Source organism: Microtus oregoni, unplaced genomic scaffold (genome assembly GCF_018167655.1).
Source record: "Microtus oregoni isolate MIOR12 unplaced genomic scaffold, Mior012 000052F_ref0000163, whole genome shotgun sequence".
NCBI lineage: Eukaryota > Metazoa > Chordata > Mammalia > Rodentia > Cricetidae > Microtus > Microtus oregoni.
The window spans coordinates 11,191,963-11,209,062 of NW_024543828.1; the positions used below are offsets into that span (position 1 = coordinate 11,191,963).

Consider the following 17,100-nt stretch of genomic DNA (forward strand, 5'->3'; position numbering starts at 1 on the left):
AAATAAACTGAAAGAAAAAAAATATGATCATTTCATTAGATGCTGAAAAAGCATTTGACAAAATTCAACACCCCTTTATGATAAAGGACTTGGAGAGATTAGGGATACAAGGGTCATACCTAAATGTAATAAAAGCTATTTACAGCAAGCCGACAGCTAACATTAAATTAAACGGAGAAAAACTCAAAGCCATCCCACTAAAATCAGGAACACAACAAGGATGTCCACTCTCTCCATACCTCTACAATATAGTGCTTGAAGTTCTAGAAATAGCAATAAGACAACATAAGGGCATCAAGGGGATTCGTATTGGAAAGGAAGAAGTTAAGCTTTCATTATTTGCAGATGATATGATAGTATACATAAGCGACCTCAAAAACTCTACCAAAGAACTCCTACAGCTGATAAACACCTTTAGTAATGTGGCAGGATACAAGATCAACTCCAAAAAATCAGTTGCCCTCCTATACACTAAGGATAAGGAAGCAGAGAGGGAAATCAGAGAAGCATCACCTTTCACAATAGCCACAAATAGCATAAAATATATTGGGGTAACTCTGACCAAGGAGGTGAAAGATCTATTTGACAAGAACTTTAAGTCTTTGAAGAAAGAAATTGAAGAGGACACCAGAAAATGGGAGGACCTCCCTTGCTCTTGGATTGGGAGGATCAACATAGTAAAAATGGCAATTCTACCAAAAGCAATCTATAGATTCAATGCAATCCCCATCAAAATCCCATCAAAATTCTTCACAGATCTGGAGAAGACAATAATCAACTTTATATGGAAAAACAAAAAACCCAGGATAGCCAAAACAATCTTATACAATAAAGGATTGTCTGGAGGCATTACCATCCCTGACTTCAAACTCTATTACAGAGCTACAGTATTGAAAACAGCTTGGTATTGGCATAAAAACAGAGAAGTTGATCAATGGAATCGAATAGAAGACCCTGACTTTAACATACAAACCTATGAACGCCTGATTTTCGATAAAGGAGCTAAAAGTATACAATGGAAAAAAGAGAGCATCTTCAACAAATTGTGCTGGCAAAACTGGATGTCAATCTGTAGAAGAATGAAAATAGATCCATATCTATCACCATGCACAAAACTCAAGTCCAAATGGATTAAAAACCTCAATATCAGTCCGAACACACTGAACCTGATAGAAGAGAAAGTGGGAAGTACACTACAACACTTCGGCACAGGAGACCACTTCCTAGGTATAACCCCAGCCGCACAGACATTAAGGGCAACATTGAATAAATGGGACCTCCTGAGACTGAGAAGCTTCTGTAAAGCAAAGGACACTGTCACTAAGACAAAAAGGCAACCCACTTACTGGGAGAAGATCATCACCAACCCTGCAACTGACAAAGGTCTGATCTCCAAAATATATAAAGAACTCAAGAAATTAGACCGTAAAAGGCTAATCAACCCAATTATAAAATGGGGCACTGAGCTGAACAGAGAATTCTCAACAGAAGAAGTTCAAATGGCCAAAAGACACTTAAGGTCATGCTCAACTTCCTTAGCGATCAGGGAAATGCAAATCAAGACAACTTTAAGATACCATCTTACACCTGTCAGAATGGCTAAAATCAAAAACACCAATGATAGCCTTTGCTGGACAGGTTGTGGAGAAAGGGGTACACTCATCCATTTCTGGTGGGAATGCAAACTTGTGCAACCACTCTGGAAATCAGTGTGGCGGTTTCTCAGGAAATTCGGGATCAACCTACCCCTGGACCCAGCAATACCACTCTTGGGAATATACCCAAGAGAGGCCCTATCATACAACAAATTATATGCTCAACTATGTTCATAGCAGCATTGTTTGTAATAGCCAGAACCTGGAAACAACCTAGATGCCCTTCAGTGGAAGAATGAATGAAGAAAGTATGGAATATATACATATTAGAGTACTACTCAGCAGTAAAAAACAAGGACTTCTTGAATTTTGCGTACAAATGGACAGAAATAGAAAACACTATCCTGAGTGAGGGAAGCCAGACCCAAAAAGAGGAACATGGGATGTACTCACTCATAATTGGTTTCTAGCCATAAATAAAGGACATTGAGCCTATAATTAGCGATCCTAGAGAAGCTAAATAAGAAGGTGAATCCAAAGACAAACATATACCCATCCTCCTGAATATTAACCTTCATCAGGTGATGAAAGGAGACAGAGACAGGGACAGAGACCCAAATTGGAGCACCGGACTGAAATCTCAAGGTCCAAATCAGGAGCAGAAGGAAAGAGAGCACGAGCAAGGAACTCAGGACCGCGAGGGGTGTACCCACACACTGAGACAATGGGGATGTTCTATCGGGAACCCACTAAGGCCAGCTGGCCTGGGTCTGAAAAAGCATGGGATAAAATCAGACTTGCTGAACATAGCGGACAATGAGGACTACTGAGAACTCAAGAACAATGGCAATGGGGTTTTGATCCTACTGCACGTACTGGCTTTGTGGGAGCCTAGGCAGTTTGGATGCTCACCTTACTAGACCTGGATGGAGGTGAGTGGTCCTTGGACTTCCCACAGGTCAGGGAATCCTGATTGCTCTTAGAGCTGATGAGGGAGGGGGACTTGATCGGGGGAGGGGGAGGGAAATGGGAGGCGGTGGCAGGGAGGAGGCAGAAATCTGTAATAAATAAATAAATAACTCTAAAAAAAAAGAAAATATTGATTCTCATTTTGACACCTTTTTGACAGATTTTTTTTCTGAATTGAACCTAGGGCCCTGGAAGTGTTAAGCAGGCACTCTCCCACGGAGCTAGACAGGCAACATGAAAGCCCCAGAGTCGACCATTTGCCTTTCAAACCAATTTGTCCCAATCCTGCTTCAAAAGTCAGGCCTTAGAATGGACATGGATAATTCTGACTTTTGAGGACTTAAAAGATATTTGAGCCTGGCAGTGGTGGCACACACCTTTGATCCCAACTCTTGGGAGACAGAGACAGGAGGATCTCTGAGTCCAAAGCCAGACTTGTCTACAGAGCAAGTTCCAGGACAGGATTCTTTGAAAGAGTACTCCCGTTTAAAAAAAAAAGTATTAAAAAAAGTCATAAAAACATAGCTGCTGCATTTTACTTCTTTTTTTAAAGCTAATTTTTTAAAGTAGTGTGTGTGTGTGTGTGTGTGTGTGTGTGTGTGTGTGTGTGTGTGTGTGCATGTCACTGTGTTAGATCCAGTGGAGCTGGACTTCCAGGCAACTATGAACTGTCTCATATGGGTGCTGGAAACAAAATTCAGGACCTCCGGAAAAGCAGTAATTGCCCACAAGCACTGTCGCTACTGACTTTTACCTATTGCCTTTGTCTGTCTTCAAACCTCTCCATAGCAATATGCTAGCTGGCCAGTTTCTAAATACATTGGAACACTGGACTGCGCTCCTAATGTCCAAATGAGGAGCAGAAGGAGGGCGAACATGAGCAAGGAAGTTAGGACCGCGAGGGGTGCACCCACCCACTGAGACCGTGGGGCTGATCTAATGGGAGCTCAACAAGGCCAGCTGGGTGATGGAGCATTTGATCAAACCGGACTCCCTGAACGTGGCTGACAAGGAGGGCTGACTGAGAAGCCAAGGACAACGGCACTGGGTTTTGATTCTACTGCATGTTCTGGCTTGTGGGAGCCTAGTCTGTTTGGATGCTCACCTTCCTAGGCCTGGATGGATGGGGGAGGACCTTGGACTTCCCACAGGGCAGGGAACCCCGACTGCTTTTTGAACTGGAGAGGGAGGGGAAGGGAAATGGGGGGAGCAGGAGGGAAATGGGAGGCAGGGAGGAGGTGGAAATTTTCAATTAAATAATACAAATAAATAAATAAAGTAAAAAAATAAAGAGAGAGAAAGAAAGAAAGAAAGAAAGAAAGAAAGGGGTAAAGCCAGCATGATGGCACACAACCTTAATCCCAGCTCTCGTGAGGCAGAGACTGGCAGATCTCTATGAGCTCCTACAGAACTAGTTCCCGGACAGTTAAGACTACACAAAGAAACCCTATCTTGAAAAGAAGAAATGAGAGAGCGGTCATCAAGCTAATGTAGTAAAGCGCTTGCCCATATTTTTGGAGGCAGTGTCTTGCTCTATGTAGCCGAGGCTGGACCTGTCCTCATGCTCTTCCTGCCTCAGCCTCACAAATTGTTGGGATGGCAGGGATCACAGGCATTTGCCATCACTCAGAGCTGACTTGTCTTCTTCTTTCCTGTGCTGAGGATAGAACCCAGGACCTGTGCACCCTAAGCAAGCGCTCTCCTACTAAGCTGCCTCCCCAGCTCAAGCTAGGGCGCTTTGAAACAAAAGGCACAGCTACTCATAAGAAAATACATATAACCATTACATTATCATAATTCTTAAATCATGACAGGTTAAAAGTAGCAAACAAAACCGTATAAGCAACAGGTATTCTGACACCAGATCTAATAGTTGACAGGAAGAAAACAGAAGAGGACTATGTACAGCTCAGTACACATGAAAACTCAAAAGCCAATAAAGCCAATAATCTTCACATTAATTTTAGCAGAGGAATTCTAAATATTCCTTTGGAAGGGCAATATTTAAAATATAAAAATCAGATCTCCCCTTTCCATATTTAGGTACCTTCCACCCTAGGGTTTCCATATGCCTGCTGTCCCACGAGGTTCAGTTAAGTCCTGGAAAATGTCTCTAAGGCACGGAAAACAGCTTACCAAGAGGTTACTTTTCAATTTTAATTTTTTTTCCTGTGTGTCTATGTGTTTGGGTGCAGGCATGCCACTGCACTTGTATGGAGGGCACAGGATTACTGGTGGGAGTCAATTCATTCCTTCCATAGTGTGAATTCAATGATCAAATGCAGGTGGACTGGCAATCTCACTGACCTCTATTTATTTATGTGGATGTCTGTTTAAGTGTGTGTGTGTGTGTGTGTGTGTGTGTGTGTGTGTGTGTGCCTGTGCTCACAGAGGCTAGCTACTAGAATTGGAGTTACGGGAAGTTGTGAGTCACCCGCCATGAGTGCTGGGAACTGAATTAGGTCCTCTCGAAGAGCAACAAGTACTCTCAATGGCTGAGCTATCATTCCAGCCCCAAACCCTGGTTATTAATTTTTTAAAGTAAATCTTCATAGAGAATTCCATTAGAGTCATGTTTAAAAGCTGCAAATTATATCTGTCCCCTAGGAAATAAACCAAAGCCAAATTAATATTTCCCGGATAAAGTAAAGATAGATGAAATATTATACAAGAATTTAACCTCTTTGAAATGATACAAAGTTAATGAACAAAACTAAAATTTTGAGGTTTTTACTTGGCATGAAGAAAGCCCTATGTTCAATCCTACCAACACAAAATTTCTAGTCTTTATAAAATATGTATATTACTATAAACTAAAGCCATTCTACTGTGCTGTACAACATTGGAACTTATTAATTTAATTTTATTTTGGTACCACCTATCATCCATCTTCCTTGGTTTTATCTTCGAACACTGCACACAAGTCCTGAACTATTATATTATGACTGAACTATTACCATATAAATATGCTCTATTGTTAAGGATTAAACCAAACTTGAATTTATTGAGATGTGATACTCACCAAATACGGTTTAGAATGTAAGGAAGTTGCAGAAAAATACAGCCAAAGGGTAAAAGACTAGTAAGTATAATAGTTGGCTTGGTAAAGAAACTCCTTTTGGGACTCACAAGCGAGTCTCTTGTGTTTGAACTGTTAAACTCAAACTGTTTAAAAATACATAAAGCGACAATAGGAGTGAGTGAGACAAATTCACAGACATAATGACAATACAATACAGAATCCTGAAACTGAACAACACATGAACATCATATGGGCTAGGACTAGATCACCACTGTGCAATAAAAGTACAATGTAAATAGGAATATGATACATATATATATATATATATATATATATATAGTTTTTAAGGTTTTTAGTAATTACATAAAAAGTAACAGGCAAAATCATTTTAAGAGTATATTTTATTTGCTATAACAGGAGTATATTTTATTTGTTATAACAACTAACCTTTGAAGTCAGGTGTGGTGATTTACACACACGCACGTGCTATCAAATCCCGATTTTGCTAGGGATTGAACCCAGGACATGTTGCTTGGTAGCCGAGCACTCTACTGATCAACACCTGTAGCCCTGGGTATCTGCCTTTGCAAACACATTCTAATATGAAGTAGGCATATTTAAAATCTCCCTCCAAATTTACCTAAAAAATATCTTCTAAATAAATTTATCAATGAATTTGTCAACAGTATTCAATTTTTTCCTTTTCCTGTTTTCTGTAGAACTCCATTTTCTACTTCATCAGGGTTTTTGTTTGTTTGTTTGTTTGTTTGTTTTACTTCTCTCCTCCCCGCCCATGTCTCAAACTAGTTTTGTACAGTCCTTTTTCAGAGTGGGCACATTTAGTCTTTTGGGGGGATCTGCTCCTTTTCTCTTATACATAGAATTAGGCTAACTGCAAATCTGTAACTGATCATCCCATTTCTCGATTGTGTCTTTGCTCTCTTCTCCCACTATAAAAACATTTGCAGTCCAAGGCAGTTGATGTTAGCCTTTCTATACTATGTTCTTTTAATTTTGTCCATCAAAGATAAATGTGATGATGTGGAAAGTATACTAAACAGTGTCTTAAGGTGTTGCTGTCTTTTACTTATCTTTATATCTTCAATTAAAAGTGATTTTAAAGTTGTTTTTATTTGCATTTTTGTATTTTATGTATAGCATATACACAGTAAGATATTTCAAGCATCAATCAAAAATCAAAAGCAGTATTCTGAAAGTTTACCTTTTCCTTTTTCCCAAAGTACACTCCCCAAAAATGTTAGTGGTGCTGAAACTCCAAAGCAACATGCAAACAGACTTGCCAATGTACTAAAAGATACAGCAGCTGGTGAATTTTCCATCCAAAGAATTAGATTCCTAATAAAGATACCAGCGAAGGCAATTCTGAGGAGAGGGGTAGAGAACACCATTGCACAATATACTGCCAGAAGAATGTTATAAAGATATTTAATGCGAATGTCAGAACATTGTTTTGGTGAGAATAATTAGTTACAATGTTAAGTCCTGGAAACATATTACATCACAATGCACAAATTGGTCCTTAAGCTGAGACTTAAACATGCTATCATGCAATAACAGTTAATTTACAAATATGATTACAAATCCTCTGATCTTTACATCTTCAAAATCTAGCAGAAATAGAAATAATGTATAGATTTATATGTCACTATGCAGTATAACGAACCCATTGAAGAAGCAACATATATGGAAAACAGGTTTTTGAAACCCAGACTGAAATAGGCTGTGTGATACACTCAAAATCAATAAAACACCTGCTAAATGAGCTAGCTACAGCAGCGGCAATACTAATTGTGGCTCCACTTGTTCCAGATAAATTTGCATACTGTTAAAAGTGTCAGTGTGGGGATGACTATGAGTGTGTTAGAATACCCAAAATACAAACTTGAAAAGACATAGACAAAGACTAACTTATGGAAGTCTCTGAATGTTAAGGAAAACAGACTTTATCCCATCAAAATCCAGGATGAATTAAAGAGGTATTCATCCTGTTTAGAGACCCTCCTACTTTCAAGAGTTCTCTCTCACCTTTCCTAATCTATGTTTCCCTATTCAAAAATAAAAATTAAAAAATGACCTGAAGAGGTTTAAACTCCAATTTGTTATAATTACGTGCATTTGGGGGGGGGACAATTAATGTGTAGCAGAGTGTATGTGTGGCGGGTGGCGATCAACCTGTGGGGCAAGATGACAAAAGAAAGGAGCCAAAAATAGAAAGAGTCTGTATAATGTGGTAGTTAAAACATAAAGGGGATGCTCACAAGATATAAAGACCTAGCTGACAAGAGTCTGACTAAAGATAGCATATTGAACTCATATAGCATGAATTCTAATTGATCTTAATAATAAAAGCCCGAAGTCAGATATAGGTGTTAATGCTGAAAGATCAGAGAAGCAGAGCAGCCAGACACTAGTTCTTACCTCCACTGAATCCTCAGACCAAAGGGGCGATCTTGTCCCTATGAATCCTCAGACTAAATGCTCTAAGCTCCTGTCTCCTCGTGCCTTATATTCCTCTCTCTGCCCAGCCATGTCCCTTCCTGTCTCCACCTCCCTAGCTCTGGGATTAAAGGTGTGAGTCACCACTACTTGGCTCTGTTTCTTTTTTAGACTGATTCAATCTCGTGTAGCCCAGGATGACCTTGAACTCATAGATCTCTCTGCCTCTGTCTCCTAAAGGCTGGATTTAAATGTGTGTGCCACCATTGCCCGGCCTCTATGGCTAACTAGTGTAGCTAGTCTGATATTCAGGCAAGCTTTATTTGTTAAAGCACAAACAAAATAATATCACCACAAACTCATGCATTTGGATCTGCTTCCTTTTCAAAACCATGATAAAAATATAGTAAATGAATTATAAAAGGTCATAATTGCAAAACTTTAGATGTTATAGGAAAGAAAACATTGGAACAAATTTTAGCTCTAAATAGTGGGCCAGGTAAATAGTAAGTAAATCAATATATCTGAGAAAGTTGCCTTCCAACCTCATAGCAAAGAAAACTGAGAGGCAACTGAATTTATATTGAGAGCTCCAAAACGGCTGAAGAATGTTCAGAGGCCAAGTCCTTCTCTAAGCATGCACAAAAGGTGACTTATGAAAGTTAACCTAAGAAGCTAAGAAACCTACAAATTCCTGTACCCACTAGTCACAGCCCAGCAACTTCCCTTCCCCTACCTCAGCAGAAGACTGAAGGGTCTACTCTCTTGGGAAGAAGCCTTCAAACGCAGGAGAATAATTTTCAAAGTCTATCATAAGGCATCCGTGGAGCAATTAGCAGAGATATTACAACCATAAAACAAGAAGAGGAAATTTTAAGGTAATAAAGAGGACTTTTGAGGTACTAAAAGAACTCTTGGGAGTTAAAAATATGAAAAGAGGAATTAAAACCTCAATAAAATGGTTGAGAGATAGATCTGATCAAATGCCTTAAAGAGAAGCCCAACAGAACAGCAAAAAGCGCAACAAGAGGACAATAGCACATGCAAAGAATTGCATGAACAAGCCGGGGTGCGGGAGCTGAAAGCGTGCGCACCACACCATGTTCGTAACAGGCTCTGTCTACGGACCTTGTTTGAGACGTTTCCAGAAACAACTCTTCCATCTTAAGTTCCCTCAGGTTCAGTCCAAAACTAGAATACTAATGCTGCTTTCTTTCCTGCCCTCTCTTGTCAATGCCTTATTCAAGAACATCGCACCAGATGCTTGTTCTTCTTCAATTATAAGTTACAATTATAAGTCATTTAAAAACAAATTTCCACTATCCTTTCATTTTACTGTTTGTACTTCACAGCCCTCCCCCACTTGTATTTAAGATCTTTTCTAGGCGAGACCCTTTCCAGCAGGTGTATCTCGTCTACTCTTTAACTGGATATACTTTCCTGTAAATGCACCTTCAATTTCTTTCAAACAATAACAAAGCCTCTGCTTCCTGTCTTTAAAATGTTTTGTGCCTTATAAGGAAGCCTGGTTTTCCATGATTTAACCACACTCCCTAAAATGCTTTTAATACCTTTCTGTTCTAATGAATTTGTTTAATCATAATATTCCTTTGCCAAATTTCCTACTTTTGAGATTCATTTCAGCTGTTATCATTCCTTAGCCAGAAAATTACTTCTCACTTGACAAATCATAGCCTCCCTTCTTAGACATAAACTCAATTAAACCATCTCAACAATGTCCCTTTAGAAAGTAAGCTCACAAATGTTAATATGAGGTTTAATAAATCTATAACTATTCTGCAACATCATGTTTTTGCATTCTGAAAATTTCTTACTATGTCAACCTTATTATTTCTAGACTTTTAGTACCATGTGATAAGCAGAAAATTTAGAGTTAAACTTGAGTCTCCCGGGTTCATCTTCCACATGAAACATTTATATACATATTCATCGAGTATCTGCTGAGTATTTACATGTTAATCTTTGATGTTCAAAGAGATAAAAATCTTGCTTTTAAGAAAAGATAATCTAGTAATAGTCAGACACCACAGACAAATAAATTACAATGCAGTGTGGGAAATATAGAGCAGACAATTGATCAGAGGGCACTAAGACACTAGAAGAAAAGGACAAAACATTTTAAACTCAAAAACCAATTTCACAATCCATCAGTTTATTTCTCTAAACAACACTGCAGCACAGGCACTAGAGGCAAGGAAATGGACATTCAGAGAAGCTATGGGACTTACCAAAGTCAGTCAACCAGTGCTGAATTTTACAATTCAAGCTTTCTTCCAGTTGAATTTTGCAATATATACCCATCAAATCATGTTCCCTCTTCCTTCTCTATTGCTTTATGTTTTCTATCACAGACTAGGATTTAACCCAGCACCTTACATATGCTAGTCCATCACTCTGTTGTCATTGATTTATATTCCTAGTCTAATATTTATTGCTTTTAGGGTTACATAGAGCAAAGGCATATAGCCTTTTTGCACATAACTCTAAATCCATTTATAAACTGAGAAAATTAAATTTTCTTTCACCTTAATATATTTGAATAAATAATAATTCTAGTACTTTATGATGCTTATCATCTGCATATGATATCCCATAAACCACATCTGGTTTCTGAATTTAAAACTGCATTCTGTTTTCCAGTACTGAATAGAAAACAGAAACTTTGTCTTTATCTCTCCACTTATACAATTGACTCATAAAAGACCTAAACTCTGAAGCTTCTACAGGACAATACAAGGGGAACCAATTTAAGATCTATGAAGACTAAGAGTCCAGTAGCTCAGGAAACAGTTACAAGACTTGATCAATGGGATTACATCTGGGATGGAACAAAATATTTGCCAAATATTCAACTGACAGGGATATATGTGTGTGTGTGTGTGTGTGTGTGTGTGTGTGTGTCTGTGTATGTGTGTACATATATAATATACAAAATTAAGGCAAAATACCAGATAATCCTACTAACAATGACAATGGATATGCTCATATACTTTTCTTTTTTCCTTTTTTTAAAAAACGATTGTTAGAGTTACAGTTTTGCTATGTAACACTATGCATAGTAACCAAACTATACAATCACCACAAGTACCTGTAAGCAACCGATTGAGCAAAACTATGGTATTTTATCTAGCCATAAAGAAAAATTGAATTATATTGGCAGAAAATTGGATGAAAGTGAAGATTAACATGTTAAGTGAAAAAGCCTGCTCCACAAAGAAAAAGTATGTTTTCTTTCATGTAAGGAAGGGAAGGAACAGAGATAAAAATGTCACAGATACATAGAAAGAAAAGAACAAAATTATTAAGTGTAAATCCTGATTAACATTATGTTAAATGTAAACTAATGCCATAACTTAAAGAGGGAAATGTCAAAAGTAGAGGAGGAACAATAGGAGAAGAGCATTTTGAAGAAGAGAAGGGAAAGGAACAAAGAAACAGGACTTAACTAAGAGGCAGGGTCATATTCAGAGTCCGGGAGGGAAAATGGAAGGGAGTTAAGAGAATGTTTTACAAGATGGTGCTGTATCTCAGGGATAGAGTATCTGCCTCGCATACCCAAGGGCTTCAGTTACATTCTCAGCATAAAAAACAAACAAACAAACAAACAAGCTGGGCGGTGGTGGCATGCCTTTAATCCCAGCACTCGGGAGGCAGAGGCAGGTGGATCTCTGTGAGTTCGAGGCCAGCATGGTCTACAAGAGCTAGTTCCAGGATAGGAACCAGAAAAGAAAAAAAGCTACGGAGAAACCCTGTCTCGAAAATTCAAAATAAATAAATAAATAAATAAAAAACCAAACAGTTTTTCTGAAAAGAGACAAAACCTGAAAATACTAAAGGGAATGGAACATAAAAAAAAAAACAATTTAGCTTGGTGTTTAAGAGCACTGGTTGCTCTTCCAGAGGACCTTGGTTCGATGCCCAGCACCCACATGGCAGCTAACAAACAGATGGAACTCCAGTCCCAAGGGCTCTGACACCCTTTTCTGGCCTCCATAGGCACTATATACCTGTAGTACACGGGCTTACATTCTGGAAAACACCTACATACCTAAAACAAAAATAACAAAAATGCTTGGAGAGAGAAAAGTGAGACAGGAATATAAGAGATGGGGAAGGAAAAGACCAAAGAGCAGTTCAAAAGGATCAATTTAAAGAAATATACTAAAAACCTAACATATATAATGGTATCTGGCAAAACATAATTCATATAAAATGTGAGACAACTTAGTGATCACACATGTCTAAGGAGCATTGTGTGATATAGTGACTTTTGAGCAAAACTGCTTGGGCCTAAATTCTGCCCATCCTCCCATGGATGGCCTTACACACTGACTCATACATTCAACACTGACTGCAATAAGTGGGTCATAAAGAAAAAGAAAAGGTATGACCTTGGGAGGGTGATGTGGGAAATCTGGGAGAAGTTGGAAGAAGAAAAAGAATAGGTATCATCAAAATGCCTGTGTTTATGCATGGAATTCTTGATAGATACATATGATAATTTTTTTTTGTTTTTTTTTGGGTTTCATTTTTTTATTTAAATTTATTTCTTTATTAAGGATTTCTGCCTCGTCCCCACAACCGCTTCCCATTTCCCTCCCCCTCCCCCAATCAAGTCCTCCTCCCTCATCTGCTCGAAGAGCACTCAGGGTTCCCTGACCTGTGGGAAGCCCAAGGACTGCCCACCTCTATCCAGGTCTCATAAGGTGAGCATCCAAACTGCCTAGGCTCCCACATGCAGTAGGATCAAAAACCCACTGCAATTGTTCTTGAATTCTCAGTATTCCTCATTGTCCGCTATGTTCAGCTAGTCCGGATTTAATATGATAAAAATTTTAAATCATTTGTTTGGGGAATACAGAGATGCTTAGCAGTTAATAGTGCTTCCTGAACTGGATATGGGAGGCAGAGACATGGAGATACTTGCAAGCTGAAGGCCAACCTGGCTTACACAGCTAGTTCTGAACCTGCCAGGGTTACAAGGTGAGAGTCTGTCTCAGTAACAGAAAGCAATTCCTTACAAACCCTGTCTGTATAAAGTGAGCACTAGGCAAGTCTGGGTCACCTATGGTAAGACCTTGTCTCCAAAAAGATACTAAAGGACCAATGGCATGTCCCCTCCAGCAGAAGTGGCTGCTGTGCAAACCTGATAGCCCAAATTCAGTCCCTGGATCCCACACTGGAAAGAGAGAACTGACTCCCAAGAGTTTTCCTTGACTAACTCATGCTGTGACCATACCCACACTTAAACATACACACACACACATATACACACATCACTTACACAGTTGTGTGCATATACTCATGTGCATATGCGTGCACACACAGAGAGAAATAATAAAAAATTACAGAAATAAAAAAATGTAAAAATAGAATAGGAAAAGCAGAGGAGTGATTCCTGTTCTTCAAAAAGACCCAACCCAGCATCCACATCCATCTGGCAGCTCACCACTGCCTGGAACCCTAGATTCTGGAAATCTTATGCTATCTTCTGGCTGGTGCAGATACCAGCATTCACATATACATACTAACACACAAGCACACAGACATCCATATAAAATAAAAAAATTTAAGAAGCATTTGTTTTTAAAATCTCCATGAGCAAAATGAACAGGAAATCAGATAATGGAAAATAAAAAAAGATGTGAGAAGCCATGCAGGCAGTGAGAAATGTGAGGAAAAAATAATTCACACTACTGAGCCCATGAAAGGGTCAGAAACTGATAACAGCAGGTATTCTATGAGTAACGAGAAGAGGTGGGAAGTGACTAAAGGAAGAGACTTTTGCGAAAGCTTTTTGAGAAGTGGAGACTTCTATTTTCTCCCTCCCTTGCAGCAAATATCTGGAGGCGTCTTCTCAGTGCTAGCGAACAGCAAACAAGGCAAAGGAAATGGCTACTCTGAAATGCTTAAGTAGCCAAATACACACTAAATTTTCTAGGTTGAGACACACTGTCTTCTCCCATGTATCTCTTAGAAGGGTACTGATCAGATAGTAACTCCCCAGACAGGAGACTAGAAAATATGTCTCTTGGGAAAGTGATTAGACAAATACTTAAACCCTAAGGATAATGTCCTAAGAGGTTTCCAGAAAAAAGAAAAAAAAAGAATAAGGTGGAGAGTGATAGAAGCAAGATACTCGATGACCTCCTCTGGTCTCTACAAAAGCATGCAATATATATATAGGCAGTTGTCAGGCCTTTGGGAAATACTTGAAAAATAGAGGCTAAAAATGACTTTCAAAATTGGAAAGTAAACTCAAAAGAAATGACACTATTCATCAAAAAAAGAATACGCAGTTAGGTCGTTAATATCTTAACCCATGAGACACAGACAAGATGTTTTGGTTTGTGTGTGTGAGAGAAATGTACTCTGTAGGCTGAGGTGTTTCAACACTTGGTTCCCAGTTGTTGATGAAGTTTAGGGATGCTATAGCACTTTTATGAGGTATGGCCTTGATAGAAGATGCATGTCCCTGGAGAGGGCTTTGAGAATTCACAGCCTTAGCCCACTTCCAGTTTGTTCTCCCTCTGCTTTGGGGCTTATAGTTGAAGATGTGATCTCACCTCTTTCTGTTTCAGGCATTCTCACCATCCCTCCTTATCACCATGGACTCTCCTTCTGGGACCGTAAGCAAAAACAAAAACAAAAGCAAACAAAACCCTGTCCTTCCTATAAGTTGCCTTGCTCATAGTGTTTTATGACAGCAACAGAAAAGTAACAAAATATACAAGTTAGGCAATTGTTGTGTCAGGAAGAAGAGCTCCATCCCTGAGAAGCGATATTTTAAAGGAACGTTCAGAAAACCAAAAGATTCCCAACGCGGTGATTCACACATGTAATTTCAATACGTGGGAAACTGAGACAGGAAGACTGACTCAAGTTTGAGGCTGCCTAGGGTAACCTAGCAAGACCTTGCTTCAGAAAAACAAACCAAAAACGAATAAATTAAAAACTCAATGGTCATAATGCAAACGTAACAGTAAAATATTCACAATCTAGAAAGTGAAAAAAAGCTGAGTGTTGTACTTCAAATTTCAGTACTTGGGAGACAAATGCAGAGATTGCTACAAACATGAGATCAATCTGACATACATTGCAAGTTTCAGCCCAGCAAGGGCCACATAGTAGTGAGACGCTGTCTCAACAAAACAAAATTTCAATCAACCTAAGGCTTTGGTTGTAATTCTCAGTGATGTAAAAAAATAAATAAATAAAAATACTATAAGTCATACAAAACAAAAAGCACATCTATAAAGAAAACATTGATAAACAGGATGCATCCATGTTCACATCTTTTGCTATACAAATGACAACTACTACAAGAAATAGTTATAAATGCTATGGCAGAGAAATGACTTGTATACATAAAAAACTCAAAATTGGACAAGGAAGAAACAAAGTAGGAGTGGGTATGGATCTCAATTGCTAGAGTATAAGAGTATCAAGCACGAAAGCCATTGTGATTCTCAGAACTGCACAGAGCTGAGTGTAGTAGTTCATACCTATAATCCTAGCCCTTGGGAAGTAGAGGCAGAAGAGTAAACAATTCAAGGTCATCCTTGGACATGTGGCAAGTTCAAGGATATCCTGGGTAATCAGAGACCCTACTTCAGAAAAAAAAAGTCAATAACAGAAAAGAAAAAAAAACTAGTAGATAGGTATGGTCGCATATGCCTGAAATCCCAGCACTAGGGGGATGTCTTAAGGTGTTTATAGAGACACCATGACAAGACAGCTCTTATAAAGGAAAACATTTCATTGGGGCTGGCTTACAGTTTTCAGAGGTTAAGTCCATGACTGTCATGGCAGGAAAGATGGTAGTGTGCAGGCCGACATGGTGTGGAGAAGTTGCGGAGAGTTCTACAACTATATCCCAACTGGGTGTAGCATGAACATGAGAACTCAAGGCCCACCCCACAGTGACACTGTTGAGGGAGCTGCGGGCCTCTTCCCACAGCCTGGCTCCTGGCCGCCTGGCTAGCTTATGCCCCAAAATAACAACACACAAATTGTATTCATTTAAACACTGCCTGGCCCATTTGCTCTAGCTTCTTACTGGCTAATTCTTACATCTTGATTTCCCATTTCTATTTATGTGTGTAGCACCCCAAGGTGCGCTTACTGGGAAGATTATAGCCTACATCCATCCTGGGTTGGAACTTCATGGCATCTGCCCAGGAGAGGGGAGCATGGCGTCTGAACTCACTTCCTCTTCCTCCCAGCCTTCTGTTCTGTTTACTCCATCCACCTATGTTCTAACCTATCAGGGCCAAGTAGTTTCTTTATTAATTAACCAATGACCTTCCTCCATCATGACACACTTCTTCCAACAAGGCCATACTACTAACAGCACCACTCCCTATGGGTCAAGCATTCAAGCACATGAGTCTATGGAGGCCATTCCTGTTCAAACCACCACAGGGACTAAGAATGGAAGATTGTAGACAAGGAAGCGTGGAGAAAAGAACCAATTAAAAATGGGTAAAGATTCAGGCCTGTGAGATGGCTCACTGGATGAAGGCACTTGCTTTGAAGTCTGCTAACCTGAGTTTCATCTCCAGAACTCACATGGTGGAAGAACAAAATGAGTTCCTGCCTGTTGTCTTCTGACCTCCATATACCCACCACGAGACACTCTTGTACTTGAACACACTCAATAAATAAATAAATAAGCATAAAACACACACACACACTTGTAATGAAGTTTTAAAAAATAAGTAAGGATTTGAGTAGATACCTCACTCACCATGAGACACTCTTGCCCTTGAACACACTCAATAAATAAACATAAAACATGTATATTTGCATATATACTTGTAGTGAAGTTTTAAAAATAAGTAAAGATTTGAATAGACACTTCACATGCCTAGCATGAGCAGTGTTCTGGGTAGGACTAGGACTGAGAGGGGGAATAGAAGAAGAGGAAAAGAGGGAGGGAGAAAAGAAAGGACAGAGGGAAGGATGGCAGGAGGGAGGAAGGGAGGGAGAGGGGGAGGGAGAGGAGGAAGGAAAGTGGTTGTCTTAGGAATAGAA

At 39.2% G+C, this 17,100-nt stretch overlaps 1 pseudogene; it reads right to left on the minus strand.

The window, feature by feature from the left end:
- LOC121437488 overlaps positions 1–17,100 on the minus strand; it is a 51,159-nt pseudogene that overhangs the window by 11,767 nt on the left and 22,292 nt on the right.